We start from the raw sequence: 20,782 nt of genomic DNA on the forward strand, positions 1-20,782 counted from the left end.
AAAGCCCAGGTGGATTGTCCAGGACAAACTGACAGGCAAGAGCGAGCAGCTGAGTACTTACACTCTCACAAAGAAAGTTTAATCTCTTTACAAAGAGGCTGGCAATTGAAGAAAATATCTTCTTCGAATACTTTACTTCTAGAAATGCTTTCTTTTATCTGTTTGAAAACTATGAAAACATTATCAAATGTTGCTGTTGATGTTTTAAGCAAATCTGAGCAGAATTTCCATTTACAGTTTCTCTAATTTCAGCTTAATTTCTACTTAAAAAACCCTAATCTTAGTTGCATTGACTACTGCTACCATTCAAAAGAAGTTCTAAATATCACCTTCCAGGATTTCATATCAAAGGAAAGGTGTAACTGTAAAGAGGTAATAGTTCTTCAGCATGGGTATTTGGCTACATTAAAAGCATCTGTAAAGCAGTTAGATATACTTTGATGATTGTGAGCATAATAACTAAAATATTGTATTTAGGTGCTGTATTTGCTCTTTTAACTAAAAACACGGAGGCACGTGATGATAAGACAAATGCAATACAGGTAGCACCTTTTTCTATGCAAACAGTGGAGCAAGCCCCTCTCCAGTCCTCTGAATACAACTTTCATGAGCTCATCCACGTGTCCGTGGGGAAGTTGGCTCACTGAAACATGCCACGTGATTCCAACTGTAAGTTGTAACTAACAAGAAGTATTACCTTGCCAGAAATAGCTGTAGGGATAAACTGAGTGGAGTTCGTATGACCTGACTGTGAGTATTTGACTTAACCAGCTAAATTAGTGAGTTTATCTGCATGGGCTCCTCCTGGAATATGGGGACAGTCCTCCTGTCACTGTACCAGCTTTGGCAGATGTCAGGCTCTTTCCTGAACTGCTTTAACTCTCTAGCCCAGCAAAATACTCTGTAGTCAAATCAGCTCATGTCAGGTCCAGGATGGACCAGACTAGAGCAAGGTAAAGAGCAGGAGTTTATGGCCAGGAGATGGTGGTCTCCTGGTTTTGATGATGGTGGAGCCTGGAGTATAAATTACACAGGGCAAACACATTGTACACAGGTGCAAATGTAAGGAATCCATAAAACTAAACAAATTTGCATTGTCAGAATATTGCCTCTTTTAATGAACAGTTAAATTGAAATCTGTAACCAATGCAAGTTACATTTTTGTTCATGGATAATAAAAACACTGTAACTTGTGTCTCTGCTAACTAGCCATTTACTCTCATGCTGTTTGTGATAAAGAGGTGTAAGTGATTTTATTTGTGAATAATTAGTGCAGTCTGAAGTTTCTACCACCAAATCGACTCCTGTCTTTTTTATGTAATAATGCATTGGAAATATGAAAAACTGATCTGTATTCTCTGTAATTTGAGCTTCATTTCTGTCTTTATAAAACAATACATTGAGAGTTAATATTCCTTTCCTCTGCAATGTCTGCTTTAGGGACTAAATATTATGTATACAAGGCAAACTGAAGACATAACCACTTATTTAAGATGTTCTACAATATTTGGGGATGAATATGAAAATAAAACAAATAAAAAGCTGCCATTAGCTAGCTTTTCAAGCTGATTATCCAAATAGTAGAAAATTGTAACAGTAACTGCATACAAGCAAGGTTAAAATACTGTTGTTTGTAAACAGTGACAGCTTTATTAAATGCCCATGCTATGAGTTATTTTTACCTGCTCTCTTTTTATCAAGAACTTCTGTTGACCAAAATACCATGATTTTACTTCAACTTTTTTCCAGTTAGGAGGAATACATCCAGTATCTACAAGCTACTTACTTAGTCTTGTAACTATTGATCTCCACTGAAGAGGGATCTCAGCCATACTCTGTTTTTAGGAGTTGAGAGTCCTAATGAAAAGGGCAGCTTTTTCCTTCCTGTACTGGGAAAGGCCATGCAGCCAAGTATTCTACAGCTTCGTGTACAAACATCTTTGGGCTTGTTTCTTTGAATCTTTTATTCTTTGCAAAGAAACTGTAATATGGTTTGTTTTATGAAAAACAGGGTTTTTTTTGTTTGTTTGATTTGGTTGTTTGTTTGGTTTTGCTGTTGTTGATATTTGTTTGTTTTTTTTTTTTGTTTGTTTGTTTGTTTTGTTTTGTTTTGTTTTGTTTTGTTTTGTTTTTCCCCGTTATAATTAATGTAACTTGCTAGGTATACGTACATGCAGTGTTTCCAAGACTCAGCAGAATGCTGTATGAGAAAGGTGGCCAAAGTGGAATTTAAGACTTGAGGCACTTTGAATTTCACATGTGTGAAAGAAAACAGTAAGACCAGAGTGTTTGTGTCTGACTGATGCTCAGATAGAAGATGATTTCTATCTTTCTTCTTTGGTTGTTTTTCCTTTTTTTCCCCACAAATGCTACTCATCAGCTTCCCTGATGCAGGTGCTTAGTAGATTTCTATTAACAACCGTAGTTTTGCCTCCTGCTTTTGCTCCTGTTTTCCTGTATTTCTTGATTTCGGCAGTGTGTACAGCTGAATGTCAGTGAATCTGCTGAGGATCCATAAACCTGATCTTACTATCTCAGTATAGTATGTACTATTGTATCAGTAGTATGGACAATGCTAGATGTTCAAGGTCAGATGCATAATTTTTTGATCTAGGGATGTTAGCAAATGTATAAACCATCTTTCCAGAGAGCAATATACATGAGAAGATAGTATGAAACATATTTGGTTGTGCGCCCACAGACCATGAGCTGTAGTGAGCACCTGCCTTACCCTGTGAAGCCATCACTGAGTGTATCTGTGACCCCATCACAGGCAACAGGAACAGTTTTGAGGAAGCAACATCTTCCTTGAACTCTGGCAATGGAAGGTAACAGCGGGCTGAAGAGCTGAAGTCTTAAGTCTGAAGAGCTGCTTGCTGGGCTGCACTGGGGTGTAGGAGTCCTGCATCCAGTTAGGCATCACCCCTTTCTCCAACTACCCCTCCTCCAAAGTCCTCCTGGATTTTTTGACCTCAGCTGAAACAGGCAATAGCTATGACAGATGCCTTTGAAGACAGCACAGTCAGATGTGAAGCGGAAGGAAAGATTTGACGAGCTACAAAAGGACTGACTACGAGGTAGGAGGGACTGTGAAAGTATCTGCTTGCACAGGAACAGGTGCTTCCTGCTGAGGTGGATTCCTTACTGCATTGATTTTTAGATCAAAGATTGGAGCAGTGGACAAGTTTATTCTGTTGCTATCTGGAGATCATGGTAGTGGGAATTCACCTCTGATCACCAGCTGTGAGAAATCCTTTAGGCAGAAGCAACCGTTCATTGGAGCAACTGTAACAATTACGATACAGTGTTGGTAATCTTGGAGAAGAGAAGGCTGAGAGGGGATCTCATCAATGTTTATAAATAACTCAAGGGTGGGTGTCAAGAGCATGGGACCAGACTCCTTTCAGTGGTGCCCAATGATAGAATGTGGGGCAATGGGCACAGGCTGAAATGTAGGAGGTTCCATCTGAATATGAGGAGAAACTAATTTACTTTGAGGGTGCCAGAGCACTGGAACAGGCTGCCCAGAGAGGTTGTGGAGTCTCCTTCTCTGGAGACATTCAAAACCCGCCTGGACACATTCCTGTGTGATCTGCTCTGGGTGAACCTGCTTTAGCAGGTGGGGTGGACTAGATGATCTCCAGAGGTCCCTTCCAACCCCAGTCATTCTGTGATTCTGTGATGCGACATTTTATTTTATGTCATATATATACACACCGACCATACTTGGGTAACCTCTGAGTATGACAAAGTACAGGATGTTTCAAAAGATGGACCCAATTTCAAAGCAGTATATTTCAGGATGGCAATATGTTACAACTACACAAAATTTACAAACAGCATAATGAAGCATCTAGCATTTGAAACTCCATGCCCTGCCCTTTCAAGTGGTAAGAGTTTAATTCACGGGCGGTTTGTGGCTGCAGAGATATACTGCTTTGAAACTGCATCTATCTTTTGAAACACCCTGTATTCCTCAACCAGCAAAACTTGATTATCAATGTACAGGTCAGTCTTAACAATGACACTAAATTGGAATGTTGCTTTTTAATTGTTAGGGTAGTATCAGTGCTTTCACTTCATCCATTTTACTTCGAGTGTCTGGAGAAACAAGAGTAAGAAAAATAACAAAGCATATACAGCATTGGTAGCCCCATAAGCCAGATCCTGAGGAGTTCTGGTATGACACAACATCCTTAATTTTATTTAAGGACTTAAGAAACCCTTTGGATTTTTTTTTTTTTTTTTTTTTTTTAATCTCAATACTAATATTGAGACAAGTCCTCGTTATTTACTTATGAAAAAGCCAATTAATTCAGTAGATTAATAGTGAGCTAAGTAACATGAGCAGCAACAATCTGGGCTTTTATTGATTTGTTCTCCTCTTGTCCTCTGCTCTTGCCGGGGCATCCACAGTTGGCTACTGCTGCAGACAAGATACTGGGCTAAACTGAGATGACCCTTCTTACGAACTACATATATTTTATATGAAGTTACTCACCTTGAGTAATTTGAATGCCTAGGGGCCTGAATGCAGTGGGTTGTAGAACACAGTCAGAAACAGATCCACAGGGAGCCTTGGCCAATATAATGTTCAGTCAAATCAGTCAATCAGTCCTTTGTTATTCATCACAAAAGTTGGAACAACTGCAATGGAACATACTTCAAGTTATCTGTATGTTTTCAACCTTTTCTTCCTTTTCCCCATTTTTAGATCACCATTTGGAGTGGTGGAAGATGCAAAGGCGAATACCCTAAAGCAGAGAACGAATGGAAGTTTCTCTCAGCTTAGGTTAATATTTTAATCACTGAATCACTGGATAAAAACAGGGTAGATGCTATGAACACCATATGGTTTTTGAAGGAAGGCAACCTTTTTTTGACAGCTGATCTGCTAAGTATGCTCTGGGCTTCCTTTCTGGACCAAAATCACTCTGGCATGGAAGATGGAGGGAAGTTTGCTTTGTGAAGGTCAGGAATGAGCTAGGTTCATCACTACTTGAAACAATAAGCATTTGCAGTACCAGAAAAGAGACTTTCAGTGTTTGAGGAACTTCAGAATGAAAACTGAGATGCTGACAGCTTAGATGGTTTCAGGGCTAGCTAACTGCTGGAAAAGCATTTTGGAGACAGAGATTTGGGACCCAGATCTCTGAAGAGGGAACTAAAGGCGAGTTATAACTTCCTGTAAATTTAAGGTTCAGGAATTTCCAGGAGATTCAAAGCATCTTGCAGGAACTTGGTCTGAAATGTCTAACTTTTCAGGCACTACACTTGCAGGAGATGTAGTACTCATACTGATATGCAAGTCCTAGGAGTCTGATGAAAGATTCACTGATGCTGGGCACGGTACAGACATGGACAAAGCTGGTGTTTAAACATCTAAAGGACTGGGGTCCAAGTTGTTCCTTCAGCAAGCACTTTTGGTATAAATGTTTCTCTCAACATTAAGACTGTTCTTCACAACACCATCAAAATCGCATTGGGAAAAAACCCTTCATCTGTATCTCTTGCCATTTTATATTTGTAATAACCTTTTCAAAAATGATAAATACAGACTTAAACATCGGTGTCATACTTGCAGTATTTTTAATTTTTATTTATACTCTGATCTAAGTTTTGAAGAAAGTGTTTATTCTTCAGGTATTATCTGGCCTTCAGTCAGCTTTATCCCATTCCTTCTGAGACTGATGATTGCACTGCAGCTGGCACTGCTAGTGAAAAGTCAGTAATCTGTGGGCTTTCCCCCCAGTCAAGTATTTTTGAAGTCTACAAGGTGTCCCTTGGAGTTTAATGCTCTGTATTCACATAATAGAAGAATTGACAGAAGGGAATGTGGTTTAAGTAGCCTAGCATAAAGGGCAAAATCTGTTAAGGTGAAGAATTATAACTAGAAAATATTTGTACAGATAAAATAACCATGTTTTGATAATGATAAAAACCTCCCTGACTCATCAAATACTACGACCTCTGTAAGTTTCAGTATCACTGGAGGTCTGCACCTGCAGCAACGTAACTTATTTTGGTGCCTGAGAATAAAAAACGTACCACAGGGATTATCACACTTCTCAAAATAGTTAAGCCTTATTCTGATATGTAGTTACTGTTCTCCACAGCTGGAGAAGTCTTAGCTTGAAATGGCTGGAAACAGCGAGTGCAAAAGCGTTGGCGTCTGCCATGAGCTCCCTGTGGTTCCACAGCAGCTTCTACCTTGGGGTGCATGATTGGATTTAAGGGGTCAACTCTGGCAGAGTACAGGTTTCAATTGAAAATCAAGGAAACTATTCACATCTTTGAAGCTAAGCACATGCTGCCACGCTCTGCTGGGCTGAGGCGTTAGTAAAGGGAAGGAGAAAAAAAGCTAAGACAAGACGGTCAAATACTCCGATGGTGGAAGAGGACACGTCTCTGTTAAGTGAAGAGGAGCCTGTCGACACCTGTGGAGAACTGGGCCCAACAAACCTGTGGCATAAAAAGCGTCACTTCTGCACCCCCCCTGTGGATGGTGTCCCCTGACAGCAGAAGCACTGTCGATTAGGAGGTGTCAGACCTTCAGCTGGTTCAGGTCACCAGGGCTCACCTGCACCTGGGAAGCACAGAGCAGCTGAGGAGCTGCTGGTTGGCGTCACTGTTTGCGTTGTGTCACTGTGATGCGTGGGTGCCGCTTCCTGCTGGGTCCTGCGAGCTCTGCCAGCTTCTTAGCGCTCAAGCGCACGGTAGAAGTTTTCGGAGCAGAGCCCGTGTCCACAAAGTTGACTGTCCAGTTATCCTTGGGAAATGCCATTTCTGTGCATTGTCTCTCATGTTTTGCTAGAAAGCCGAGGCGGGAAGCTACAAAAAGCTTTGAAGAGAAGGTATTAAACTAAAATAAAGCGCTTTTTTCTCCCTTTCCATGCCTGAAATCAGGGGAGGACCCGAAGCGGCGGAGCTGCAGGGCTGGGGCTGGTTTTGCTGTGCGAGAGCTCGCCCTGGTGGCCTGCAGAGAGCTTGTCCTGTCAAGGGATCACCCCTGCCAGGTCTTCCTGCGCAAACACCATCGGCTGGGTGACATTTGTTGTCTCTGCTACTTTTAAGAAATAATTTATCATCATATTCTCCTTTTCGCATTGGCTTTGTGTGTTCATTCCCATAAACAGACATTAAGGCTAGAAAAAGCCATTTTTCAAATGTATTTTTTTCAAATAGCCTTTGCACATAAATGCTTATGCATGTATTTAAAATAAGCATTTCTCTAACTTTTTATTAGGGATTTTTTTTCTTTTTTTCGGTTATACAGCTTGTCACCCCCGTGCAAATGTGTCATGAATTGTTTCTTCTTGTGCCCAGCAAAGGTTAATAGACAACTTTTCAGCAACATGGGTTTGTGTCAGGAGAAACAGTCCTTATTCCTCTATTCAGGGACATTATAGGTAAACTGCAGTAATCCGTGAACTCTAGACCTATTGACCATACGGAAACAAGTTCCAGGATCTCAGTGAACAGCTGGAAGTATAATTTATTTGTTACCTCTGGCTCTTGCTTGTTATATGTTAGGTCAAACCTAACATACCTGGAAAACAGATAGCAAAAGAACATTAACTAGAAAAACATATTGCAGCTTTCTCAGGGCAACACAAAATATTATCTTTTGTAATTAATTTTGTGAAATCCAGGTTTACATAAATGTAAAATCTGTGTACTAATTGTATGTCTAAATATATTTTTCAAAAAAGGGAAGATACTTATATTTGGGATATTAAATGTATTTTAAAGATGTGACTAGAGTATTTTTCCTCACTAGACTTCAAATGATGATAGTTCATAAGGACTAGGTAGATCTGAGTCTAGCTAGGAAGTCACCTTGGTCAAGCCAGGTATACCTGTGGCACTGGTTGTATGAGGAATAAGGTTCAAAGCCTGAGCTTAAATGCAGCTCAGGAGCCAAAGGGTGGGAAGTGTGTGGGTGGGGACACAGATAAGACTCAGCACAGCTGGTCCAGATTATACAGCTGTGCTGTATCAGAGCATAGCTTGAGCACTGGTAGCTGAAGTCTTGAGGGTAGATGGACAGACTATGATTGCAATGAGGATTTTGTAGAAAAGAAAGGCTGCAGGCTGGTTAGGGTTGTTTGAACATCTTTGTGTACCTGGGGTTTTGACTCTGAAATTGTGTTTCCTGCTTTGAGTTAGGGGGTAGTGAGACACCCTGTGTTTTAACTATGTAGACAACTATCAAATATCTTTCTTCTTACTGCTATTACGGTGTGAATTCAGGAAACTCCAGGAGCCCCTTGTACTTGCATCACTGTAATAGTGCCAGATGACATGAGCAGCTTGGTAAGTGAGCTCTAGAGTAATATAATAAAAAATAAATGAAGTATTAAACAAGACAAAGCTCTTTTTCTCTAGGGTGTGGTACTTTTCTAAGCTGCACTTGGTTTCTTGGTTCTGGAGTGCATTAGGCACAAAACTCATTTTCAGGTCTTTTCTATGATGTTAGACCATCCTTTCTGTTTTTGGGCCAAATGATTTAATTATTGCATGTAAAGGGGAACAGCTTTACACAGGGATGAGTGAGAATATCTATTATTTGAATACTCAAGATTACACATGCCCAGCTACGTTTCTGATGTGCTTTTAGCTTGGCATTTCTCAATCGTTATATGTGCTAACTCATTTGGCTTTCTGTTCCATCTCTTGATGTACAAGTGTTTCATCCATAGCTGCCTTGTTATCTTTAGGAGCTTTTTTTTCAGCCTTTGGAAAAAGTGTGTGTTTCATTTAGTGGCAAGAGTATTGAAAATTGTTTCCTTGGCGGCATATGAATCCTTCTGCAGTTCTAATCCAGAGTATTTTTTTAATATTTTATGTGAAGTTGGATGGGGTATTTAATAGGAGAAATGGTGCATCTCCCAAGATAAATGGTGTTGGTAGGAGGAGTACCCTGTCTTATAGGATGTAGCTATAGGACACAATGCTGCGTAGTTTATAGCTGTGTGTTCAATAAAAATTGGGAAAAAGGTCTACTGAGGTACCAAGGTGTGTGTTGGTTTGTTTGTTTTTGGTAAGGTATCATTTATTCATTTGTATCTGAAAGGCAGCAAGTCAGCATGAAGCTGTAACTCTCAATACCTCTGAAAGCAAAGCTGTGTTTAGAGTGGATGGGACCATTATGATATGGAAAAATTGTGAAGTTTTTCTTTGAGTCACAGGTGATTCTCAGCAATTTGATTCTGATGGATGCTACTATAAAGCCATTGTATGTTATTCATCCAGAGCTATGACATGGATTTGGAGGGCTGAATATAAAGAATTAGTTTTGAGAATTTTATATAACAATTTTTCTCCCCCTATTCATTGTGCTTTTATCCAAGAGGTAAGAGGTGTGAAAACAGCTGTAATAAAACACATTATGCAATGAAAGCATTCAGTAATAAAATCTAGGATAGGAAGAATAGACTTTGGATCTGACAAGATGCTATGTAAGACAAAATGCTGTGATGCCTGAGTTAGGCTCATTGAAGCTACAGGGGAGAAGTGGTGGAGTGAATCTTCTGCTTTCTCCCAAACGACAGGAACAGTCAAAAGAGAACACGCTGAAATCTGATGTAATGGTTTTGTACCAAATGATTCAGAAGTTCTCCAACTACAAGACCTAGGCACTTTTAAAGAAGTAAATGTTTCTTGCTGCGAGTTTTTATTAATAGCAATGCTAAATATACCATGGTTTTAAAGCATCAACGAAATGCAGTGACGTGCTGAAATTATCAATCCTATGGAACTAATGAACTCTTTAAAAGGACTGGCAGTAGATTTTTAGAAGTAAATGTGTCTGTCTATCGCTTTAGGTTTTTTTTTTTCCTGAGTAACGTGTGTTTTAAAAATGATGTGTTAATAGGCTGTAATAGATTTTAGTGTACATCTTGGAGTAGAGTTTCAAAGGGACACTTTATTTGAACTTAGATCTATCAATAGGCATCCAGACTTCCAAATGATACTGGTTCTTAACAGGACATGAGAGGCAAATCTTAAGCCAGACTTCAAATTCAGTCTGCATCCAGCAATTCCTTATTATTGTTGTTATTAATTGAGACCTGCTAAGCACTTAACAGTTCTGGAAACATTGCCTATATTAGTTAATTATTGGCTCATTCCCACTGAAATAGAGGCAAAACTCCTGTTTATTTCAGATGTGCATGATCAAGCCTTTAAGGTCTTAGCTTGAAATTTTATCACTCAAAGATGTATGTTACACTGCAATGACAGAGATTTGTCACAGTTTAACGTGCTATTCTCTAAGTGTTCTCACGTTAATGCTGAATTTTGCTGAACTCGGAAATGCACAAGAAGTTTTGTATATTTTCCAATTGCTGTAAGGTTGATGTAGAGAATACATGAAGATACCTTTATTTATTTGCCCAAATTGGATTTCTATGAGAATTTCCTGAATTGTACCTACTAGAAAATAAAGGTAGACTAGAAAGTGAGGTCCTTCAGATGAGGTGAATTATAATTGATTTAAAGAGTGATGGTGTTTCCTGGCAGGCTCATTAAAAAAATGTTTGTAAGTCTTTAATTCATACAAGATGTAAAGCGTGAGCTTGCCAGATGGCACAGTGATACACCAGATGGCTGTAATGCTGTATTTCTTCTGTGCACAGTTCTTATCAGTAAGAAGTTCTCAGAATAAACAGGCTGATTGGCTTCATGGTGTTCTTGCTTTATGCTGATTGCAGCATATAACTCACCTTGCTGTGTTTGGTCAACAGATGTATTTGGACACCATATTCTTTGCCAGGTCCACATTCTCCCTGGCTATGGAATGATCTGCCTGTGATTGCCTTGACTGATGGTATTTCTACTGTGCTTCTGTGAGACTCTTGCCGTTAACACAGCAATCATGCATTAAGTTCTACAAAATACAGTTCAGCTCTTTAGGATATCAAGATCTCTTGGCTGGGGACCTGCTACTTAATATATTAGAAAACAGAGGACAAAGGCAAACACATATTTAATTTCATATTAGAAAATGCAGAAACTAAAACAAAACGATAATAAACTATTTACTCTCACTGAAATGAAACAGCCTGAGCATTTCTTCCAATAGTACTGATTATAGGGTTCAGAAATTACTTGGATTGCAGATTGAAGCTGTACCAATTTTATCTGAGAGATCACTGTAATTGCAGCAATAAAGTGCTTGCAAATTCATGTTGCTTAGTAACATTATGGACAAAGTCATGAGGAAGGAGTCATACTTTTTAACGTGCATACTTTCACTGACTACTCTGTTTGAATATCATTCGCTACTTGCAGATCACTGTTTTAGCTTTATGCCCTGGCATCATGCAGGTCTTGCATCCTGTGTTCCCTGAACTACTTTCTGCCTGTGAAGAATTAAGTAACTTCTTGCAAGAAGTAGTTAAAGCTTCAAGGAGACTGTTAAGAAAAGGTCATCCATAAATCTTCACAGGTTTCAGACACTGTGTAGTTATACTACACTTGTAATTAACTTCAGCATAACTGCAGTGCAATGTAACGTAATGGATTTTGTGGAGAGGATGCACAGGCTTGTCCCATATAATAATCATGTTTAAGAAACATCAAGAAGATGATGCATCTGTCTTCACCTTCACCTCATTTAATATTTGTGCTCATGTATTCTTACGATTACAGGTGGCAACATTATCAGAGGTATCTGTTTATCAAGAAAAAATACAATAGAAATTAATTTAAAAGCTTAATTCCATGCACATAGTCTCAAAATGAGGCTCAAAAGAGGAGAAAAATGGCTTTCAAGCAGTGAATACTAGCACCTTTTTTTTTTTTCAAGTCTTAGTGTTATAAAACGTTGTGAGGAGGGAATCCTGGAAAAGACTACAGCAGACAGACTCTCCAGAAAGAAAAGCAAGTAGTTTGCTGAAGGGAGGTGATTCTGAGTTTTGGGAGGAAGATGAAATATTCACATACACCTGATTGCTCTCTGGAGAATATAGGCTAAATGAAAGATTTGTGTGCTACATTTCAGAAAAAATATGATTAACTGATTGGCTAACAGGAGCTAATCTCATGTAGATGTGGAGGGTCAGATCTGTTGGATTAAATTCTTTGAAGATCTTCATGGGATGTGGAACAGACGTGGCTGCTCTTCTGTTGTCTTCAGTGAGTGTGCATCATACTTACAGCTAAAGTATCTATGGAGCTGAACATGTATCCTAAGACTTGAATATTTTAATAGTGGGGTCATAATTGTAGTACAACCTGTGTTTTCCTCCCCTAAAATTGGTAGAGGCATATTGTTCATATGTAGTAACAGAAGAATTTATGCCAAAATACGTGGGGTTTTAAATTAGTTTAATTAAAATGGAGACTTCTGTATTAGACCATATTTTAAAACTAATACATGCTAGCACAACTGTCATTGTTTGCACAGCTGTCATTATTTGTTAATTATTTGATTTTGAGCAAAAGTAGTAGACCATGTTTAAAAAACTCCTTTACAGTCCTGTAACTAGCCCAAACTTAAAGCAATTTTATATATATATATGTATATATATATATACACATATATATATATATATATATATATTATATATATAAATGCAGCCATACTATCAAGTATGAAGCACTGTGTTGTGTTTTTGTTTGTTTGTTTTTAAAGGGCTCTTTTCCCTAACTCTGTGGAAAGTCACTTGTTTCAGACACAGCCAAATTGGAATAAAGTTAAGGCAAAAGTTTTCTATGCAGAACATATTACTAACAGTTAATTTGATTTGGATAGAACAAAATCTAGTTATTGTAATCAAATGAGGTGTGTGTTATAAGGATCAGAGAAGAGTCAGCAGCACATTGAGTGCTTTCTCATTTGCATTTGTGCTAAGGCTATGAAAAGGTTATGCAAGTGTAATTTAGCAGTGTGGACACTTATCTTGATACGAATTCATGTTTTGCTTTAGGACACAAAAGATATCCTCTTGATGTGGGGTAAATTGCAATAAAGCATTTTTAAACCAGTGTAATAGTTTTATACAGCTTTAATTACAGCATCTGAAAACTGAAGATAAACCAGTCCCGTTTTTCCAAGTAAATGAGGCCTGAGATCACCTGTATGTTTCTCTAACCGGGTGTCAGTTAAAATGTGTAAAGCACAATTGGCACTGGCTTTGAAGCCCATCTATTCTAATCCAATGGTATAAGACATCATTGGTTTCCCTTGCAGAATTTTTCCTCTTTGCTTTTTACGATTTCTATTTTGTTTATGCTCATGACATTTAAACATACTTTACTTTCTGTCTAGTTAGCGTTACAGTGTGACTGTAGTCATGCTTTTCAGGCAAATGGTTGGGTAGCTGGGTGATAACTTGCAGATTTTCCAAAGCAAGAGCAATGGGTGCTGGAGGAGGCTGCCAGAAATTGGAACAACAGAAAAAAGTTACTGACCTGTGTTGTAGTTTTCCGAAGCCTCTAGAAGCAAGAAGAGAATACTTCTATATATACTGCTGCAATATGTATGTACTGTATCTATTTCTTTTACAGCACATATATCTTCAAACCAGACATAGACCTTTCAGCGTGCTGTTGTTGAACTCAGATTTACTGAGAAAGAGTATATACTAACCCAGAGATGGATACAGGTCAGGAGTATTTATTTCTGCTATAAACCTGACAGATGATGATGTGGGTGTCTGGGCCTAACATAGGCCTGTGCTTGGTGAACAGGCTCCTTTACCAGCATAAAGCACAAATTGTGTTAGTTGGAGCTTTGTTAGGAGAGAATGATTCACCATTTGGTCTGGTTGCAGGACTGAAGCTTCCAGCTTAATTTGTGGTACAACATGTTAAAAGGTGCTTAGGTCTGTTTGTTTTACTTTCTTTCTTTCATTCTTGAAAAGGCAATGGAGGTGGAAACATTGACCAGTCTCTTCTGATGTGCATCTCCAAAGTTCTGATTTGTAAGACCAGACAAAGTAATAGGACTGCGTGATAGGAGACAAATCTGATAGGTCTGGCGTTAGAGAGTAAATTTTACTATTTATTTTCTCTGAATAAAGTATCTGTTTTAAAGAAAACTCCTATAAAGAGGGGTCGCATTCTTATATGTGTTACATGCTCAGTTTGCAGCAATACTGTATACCCTTACGTTGTCTCTCGGCTTTGAGATGTCGATATTGTTTAAAAGAAGGTAAACCCACCTCTTTTTAAAGGCTTTTTTTGAATTATAGATCCTGCCTCTTGCTACAGGAAATGTCACACAGTCTTAAGACTGTTTTCAGTTGGCTTTGACTTTGGAAAAGTTTCAGTATGTGGACTTGAAGGTTGTTACAACAGGCTTTTTCTTTGTTTTGAAATTTCAAGCAGAGATCGTTTAGGGAGAAGTATAAATTCCTAATTAAACTGTTCTGGTTTAGAACAGAGACTTGAAATGGGAGGTTGTGTCCCACGTGCTACAAACGTTCCTCTGAAAATTGCTTGACTGTGAAAATTGTGGGATTTGGCTAAACTTCCCTGAGGGTGCCACTGTGCAAAGCCACAGCGAGCCCAGTGGCCTGTGGTATGACATTCATACAGAGCTTGTATTTGTATCATGTTTCAATCTAACTTTATTTGATCAGTTAAAGTTTATTCAGGCAAACAAACTGTCCATCAAAAATAATATATATATATATATATTTTTAGAACCAAAATTTCCTTTTGCTTGCGTTCAGGAAAAAAAATTTTTGTAATTTAGTTCATGTGGTATGTGGGGTTTCTTTATTACTTTTTTTTTTTCTTGAAACATTTTGAGGGTAAAGGCTATTTCCTCTTTTGCTTCTGTGCAATTTACACTTTGCATAGCAAGATTAATCTTTTAGTTGGAGGTCAAGGACATCTGGCAGAGTTTTCAATCATCTCAAGAACGGTAAAAAGTCAGGGCTATATATAAAGTGCTGAGCAATAAGTGGCATAATTATATGATCACCTTACCTAAATTTGTCTGTAAAGGAAATAATGTTTTGTGAAATATGAAGCACTTGAAACCTTATTGAAGTTTCATTAGTCTCTTTAAAGATTGACAACTGTTCACCATTTTCTCCAAGATCTTCAGATTTATTGTCAGTTTTATCTTTGGGTGAGTGAAACAACCCAGTTCCCCAGGTATGGGGGGAATCCTGCCAGCTGATGGCTTATAGCCTCTTGTTTCTTGCATGCTCATAAACTCATTGCAAATAAGATTGTAGGATGTGTGTTTACCCAGCTCTGGTTAGGTACAGTGAGGGAAAACCAAACCAAAACAACAAAAACAAACAACAAACCAGCAGTCCTGCTAGGTCTCATGCCATGATGTGACATGTTATGCCAGTAATCAAGTCAGTCATGTAGAGGCAGGTGGCCTTTCCAGTATTTCTGCCAGGACCAGAAGCAGTTTGGTGTGACAGCATCAGGTTCTGTATAGGCTAATTTACTCTTCCCAGAGGCAGATATTTTGAATTATTAGCTAGGAGCAGAATAAATTAGTCCATGGGAACTTTGGTCTGCTGCCCAGTGTTTTCAGATGACTTGGAAGCAATCCATGCACTGGAGACCAGGGCAACCAAATTTTTGCTAGATATATGTGGGCCATGCTTCTTGTGGAATGTCATTTGATCAGAGCTTGCTCCCTGGCATTATTATGTGACAGACAGAAAGATATCTCTCCAGCAACTCCTGCTAGAGAGGGAAAAAAATGTCCACATAAAATTGTGACCTGGTGCAAGTGCTGAATTGATTTCCCCACCCCTGTCCCACTTCTGCCACGTTGGGGATCAATTGTCAGGCACATCCTGAAAGTGGAGATGTAATGGCTGAAATAATGTACCAGAATTCACGTGGCAAGGTGCCTGGATGGTAAAATTGTGCCACTTAGGTTACCAGGAACTCTCATAACTTGTTTAGAATAAACATTTTCTTTTGGGAGGAGGGGTGGCTGACAAATGCTCACCTGATAGAACTAAGGAGTCAGAATCTTTTCTACCAAGCTTCACTATGGAAATATAACATTTAAAGTATTCAGCTTTGGTTTATGTTGGAGTTTGAGGAACAGTACAGAGACAAATGTTTCTGATTTCAATTGCTTTCTTTTTCTACTCTCTTTTTAACCATCTATTAATATGCATAGTTAGTGTGTGCTTATATTCTTGCTTCTCCACATTCGATGTGGCAAATTAATTTGAAATTGTGTTAGTATTACTGCAAGAGAAGTGAAGGAAGCAAATAAGTAGCCTCAAATAAAAGATTTTTCTCCAAATAGTTTAAGATGCTTTTCCCAAATAGTTGCACATAAATATGATTCCACTCACTTTTAAACACCAAAACCAAAATTAAAAACACATAAGAGTTTAATGTATGCAAGAATTTTCCATATGGAAACGTTTGTTGGTGGCAGAGGTACTGGCTGGCTAAAGGGACCATAATGGTGCATGGTTTCAAAGAGGCCTCGGATCAATAATGGCTGAAAACTGTTATCAGGTCTGTGGTCTTTAAAGCAAAATAATTTTTACAATCAGATTTAGGAAGATTTATGTAAGCAGGCAATATATTAAATATGAAGAAAATAACATTCCTCAGAATCTTTTAAGGCAGTAAGAAAGACTTCTGACTCTTTGACAAGAAACTATTTGTGTTGGTTTTGCCCATCCGCTGTCAGTCCAAGGCCATTTGCCTCTGCAGTAAACAACTGTCTGATACAATCAGTCAAATGGTTTTATTGCTTACCAAGCTGTTCTCTTTGGAACACTGTACTGCAGAAGCTGCAGTAAGACATTGTAAGCTTTCCTAGCATTGCATTTTAATTTCATTCAGTGGGACTTTAATGAATTGTACTATCTGCTACCCCAATCTCGAGCTGTACTTGAAGGGTGTACTAGCTGATTTGATATCCATCCTGCAGTCACTGAAGTGCAGGAGTGTCTTTATCAGCCAAGTGGTTTCTGAGGTGTTGAGTGCTCTCGGTAATCACAGATGTGAGGAGGAGCTGACAGGGCTGAGCAGGCTGCAGGGAGATTTGTGTGTTTCCCCTGTGTGAACAAAACTATGAAAAGCTAAGAAATTAGAGTGGTGTAATTAGAGGTCTAATTTGTCATACATACTATATGTGAAAAACTCAACAGTTTCTAAAAAAACCACCAGTTTCTCAAAACTTAAGTTTTTCAAAGACGTTTTATGTACACACATATGGAGATCACATGCCACGTATGTCCTGAACCTCCAACAGTATCAATAGAGCTGGAGTCCGTGAATGGAGGGTAGTATGTAGCCTTTCTCTGCATGACTCCTGGTCACAAAATTCAGCCAGAAGTAAAACATTTAGTTTGTAAGCATTCTGTTTATCTTGAAAGGAATTGTTTATGTCACCCTCACTCAGGCCCTAGTTAATCCCACAGGCCTTGAAGAGTAGTAGGATGCCAGATATAAATCAGGGTACATGGTATGTACTTGACACAACTGCATGCCTTCTTGGTTTTAGGTCCATGCTATCTCTTGCGCCACCCATGCAATAAGAGAGCGCTCTGAGCTGATTCTTTGAAGAATAATTCTTCTGCGAAGCTCTTTATGTTTGGTGTGAGTTTTCTTTTTTATTTTATTTTTTTCCCTATTTAAATTGCGAGCCATACCTAAACAACTTTCAGTTTCAGTTTGTATGAAATAAGTGTCATTGGTATGGTCAATATGACAACAACATGAGGAAAAGTCTGGGTTCTTTTGTGCATTTTGTGAAGTATTGGATACGTCTTTTTTTAGTTAACTTGCAGCTAGGAGATCACTTGGGCTGATCTGATTAAGAAAGGACATTTAAAGTTACATTAGCTTGTAGGATTATATTTCATTTTAAGCGCAATTTTAGAAAAAATGTTGTAGGTTGGCTTTCTCTATTTCTATATATCCCATTGTTTACATAAAAACTGATATCACTTTTGGTAGAAGGGATGTATCTTCACCTATAGTATCTTCTATGGACCCCAGATAAAGACAAATGAACTTCCATGTGTGCTTCTTTATGCCAGTTTACATTACCACGAATATTCCAGTATTTGAGTCATTACTCAGAGACCAGCAGACATGGCAAAGGACAGAGTTATCTGAAGTTGAGTTGTTTAATAACTTATTTTTTAAACACCACTACCTCGTGTTCTAGTTCTGTCTCTGGTCTCATTGTTAAAACTTAGGGATTACTTTTGTGTAAACAATCCATTTGCCTAACAGGTCTCCATACAGAAGCAAACGCCCCATGAAAGTTGCTCTGGTGAACGGAATTACATAAAGGAAACAAATTATCTTTTTATGTGTATCACATACATCAAGCATATGTTAGCGTTACAAAAGCATGTTGTCTGAAATGCAGGGAGATTATATTTGAAAGCACTGGGATCAGACACTCAAGCACAGATCTCTTTACAGGTCAGTCCCGGCTATTTGGGGAGCTAACCACAGACTGCAGCAAAAATGGGAGTTTGAACCCACAACAGTGGTTTTCACATTCAAGGCCCTGTCTTGCATGTGCTTGCAGAAGAAATAGAGGTACTATCATTCTAGTTTGATAGTATAAGAAAAATGAATGTGAAAGTTCAAAGCCTTCAGGTTTCAAGGGGTGAGTGACAGCGATATAGAGCGCTGGATTGTCTTTTTCCAGGCTGCTATTAGAGATAACTCTTCTAACTTTAATGCTGGTGTCACAGAAAGGGAACATCAGTCCCTGGCTTTGCAGTATTCTCTTACTGCTTAGGCCAGAACTGCAACACCTCCACTGACTGCTAGAAACTGCTGTTACTGCTCCTTCTTGTATTATCCAGAGCAGTTCTTACAACTGTCCCTTGAGAATGCCTCACCTACCAATGAAGTTATTGTTCACAATATTTATATTCTGGGACTCGGAGAGCAGGCCAGACTGTGTTCAGGAGAACAAGTGTGCCTTTTTCTATTAATTTTGATTGAATTGCATGTGGGGTTAATTAGCCCATAGGCTGGAGTGAAAAAACTGTCCAGTTCTAATGCATTTTTGCTTTGAAGGTAATTAATTGGGAATTATAGTGACAAGAAAACCTACAATACCCAAGAAATATGCCATGAATTGAGAATGACTTTCACTGAATCTCCTAATTTCATAGATTACTTGATTTTTTTTTTTTAGTTGTGCATGGAAAGTTGGATGCTGAAGCTAAATGGGAGTTTTCTTTTTCTCTGCCCCAGGATGTTATAGGAAGAGACTTCTTTAAAAACCTTCTCTGAACAGAAAGATCAGAGAAAGCAAGTACCAGATTAGAAATTATCTATGAAGTTGTCTTTTCTCTTGCCTTATCTGTTTTCTAAATATTTGTCATCTTGTTCTCCCCTTGTTCCCAGGATTTATCATGATGGATTTGTAGTAACATGTACCAGAAGCACAGACTACAATAATGAAATGACTATGTAATGTAAATGATAATTAAAAACACTGATGAAAGCTGTATCTTGTCTCCACAAGTAACCAAGTCTGGGAAGTCCATAGGGTATCAAACTTTTGGCAATCACAATTGTAATGTCAATCAAGAACTCAGCCGTGTTGGGAAGGATAGAGCAGGCAGCTACCCACTGACAGACACGTAGAAATCCAAGGCTGATTGTTTTTTCTTTCATTTTGTTGTGGTTTTTCCTGTAAAAATAAGGCAGGTGTCATTCATTGTAAAATAGAGAATGCCCAGAGAAACATTGTCTGAAATCCTCACATTTGTATTGGGTTGCTGCTTTAGATATGTATGGGGAGGAATGGCTGTGTAGCTTCTAGACATAAGTGACAATGGGTTTTGTGGATCTCCTTGGTAGATGAACAAGCTATGTTTGGTTACTATATAGGGAGAAAAAAAAGTGCCTTTTATTGTAAAGAAAGTTTCTGAGCACACTGGGAATTCTGCATATGGAAGCTGTAACTTTTTTGCTGTGGAAGTGGTTTGGTCTTTTTGTTCCTCATCCATGCTTCCCCCCCAAGTATTAATAGATGTGGCTCTAGTTCTCTGACTGCCAGAGTCTACAGGTATCACCGGCAAATGTTTCTCTAGGTAATGAGGGCCTCAAAACACCCTAGGACTTCTGGGGATTTCACGGTATTCATTGTATTACACATTATATATCCAGTTTGTTTTGAGCTTATTTTGTTTAGGGATGTAAGCAGGTGTATATAGCACTTCACAGAATGTTAGGGACTGGAAGGGACCTCAAAAGATCATCTAGTCCAATCCCCCTGCTGGAGCAGGAACACCTAGATGAGGTTATGCAGGAATGTGTCCAGGCAGGTTTTGAATGTCTCCATAGAAGGAGACTCCACAACCTCCCTGGGCAGCCTGTTCCAGTGCTCTGTCACCCTCACTGAGAAGTTTCTTCTCAAATTTAAGTGGAACCTCCTGTGTTCCAGTTCATATCCATTGCCCCTTGTCCTACCATTGGTTGTCACCTAGAAGAGCCTGGCTCCATCCTCATGATGCTCACTCTTTACATATTTATGTTAATAGCATACATACATACTAATGAGGTCACCCCTCAGTCTCCTCCAAGCTAAAGAGACCCTTTCCTCCCTTTTCAAATGAACTCGCTTTTTGCGAGTGTTTGTTGTGGAAGAATCTCAGGCATTTCCCAGTACATCGTGAACCTGGAGGATGTTGCTCAGGGAGCTCCACTTGACCTTCAACCGAGGGATAAACCTTCAGCAGTTGCTGATAAAATGCTGCCGGCGGTTCCGGACGGGGGGGACGCTCGCTTTCTCTGGTCGGGACCCTGTGTTAGCTCCGCCGGGGACATGCCTGCCGGGCTCAGCCCT

General features: G+C 38.9%; 1 long non-coding RNA gene across 1 annotated transcript; it reads left to right on the top strand.

Moving 5' to 3' along the window:
* The first annotated feature begins 8,079 nt into the window (after positions 1 to 8,079).
* LOC110357318 (uncharacterized) lies at positions 8,080 to 19,349 on the top strand. Its single transcript, XR_002410926.2, has 4 exons — positions 8,080 to 8,316; positions 17,462 to 17,556; positions 18,394 to 18,513; positions 19,124 to 19,349. It is a non-coding gene; the product is annotated as an uncharacterized LOC110357318 (long non-coding RNA).
* Positions 19,350 to 20,782: the final 1,433 nt, after the last annotated feature.

This window comes from Columba livia, chromosome 1 (assembly GCF_036013475.1).
Source record: "Columba livia isolate bColLiv1 breed racing homer chromosome 1, bColLiv1.pat.W.v2, whole genome shotgun sequence".
Lineage (NCBI taxonomy): Eukaryota > Metazoa > Chordata > Aves > Columbiformes > Columbidae > Columba > Columba livia.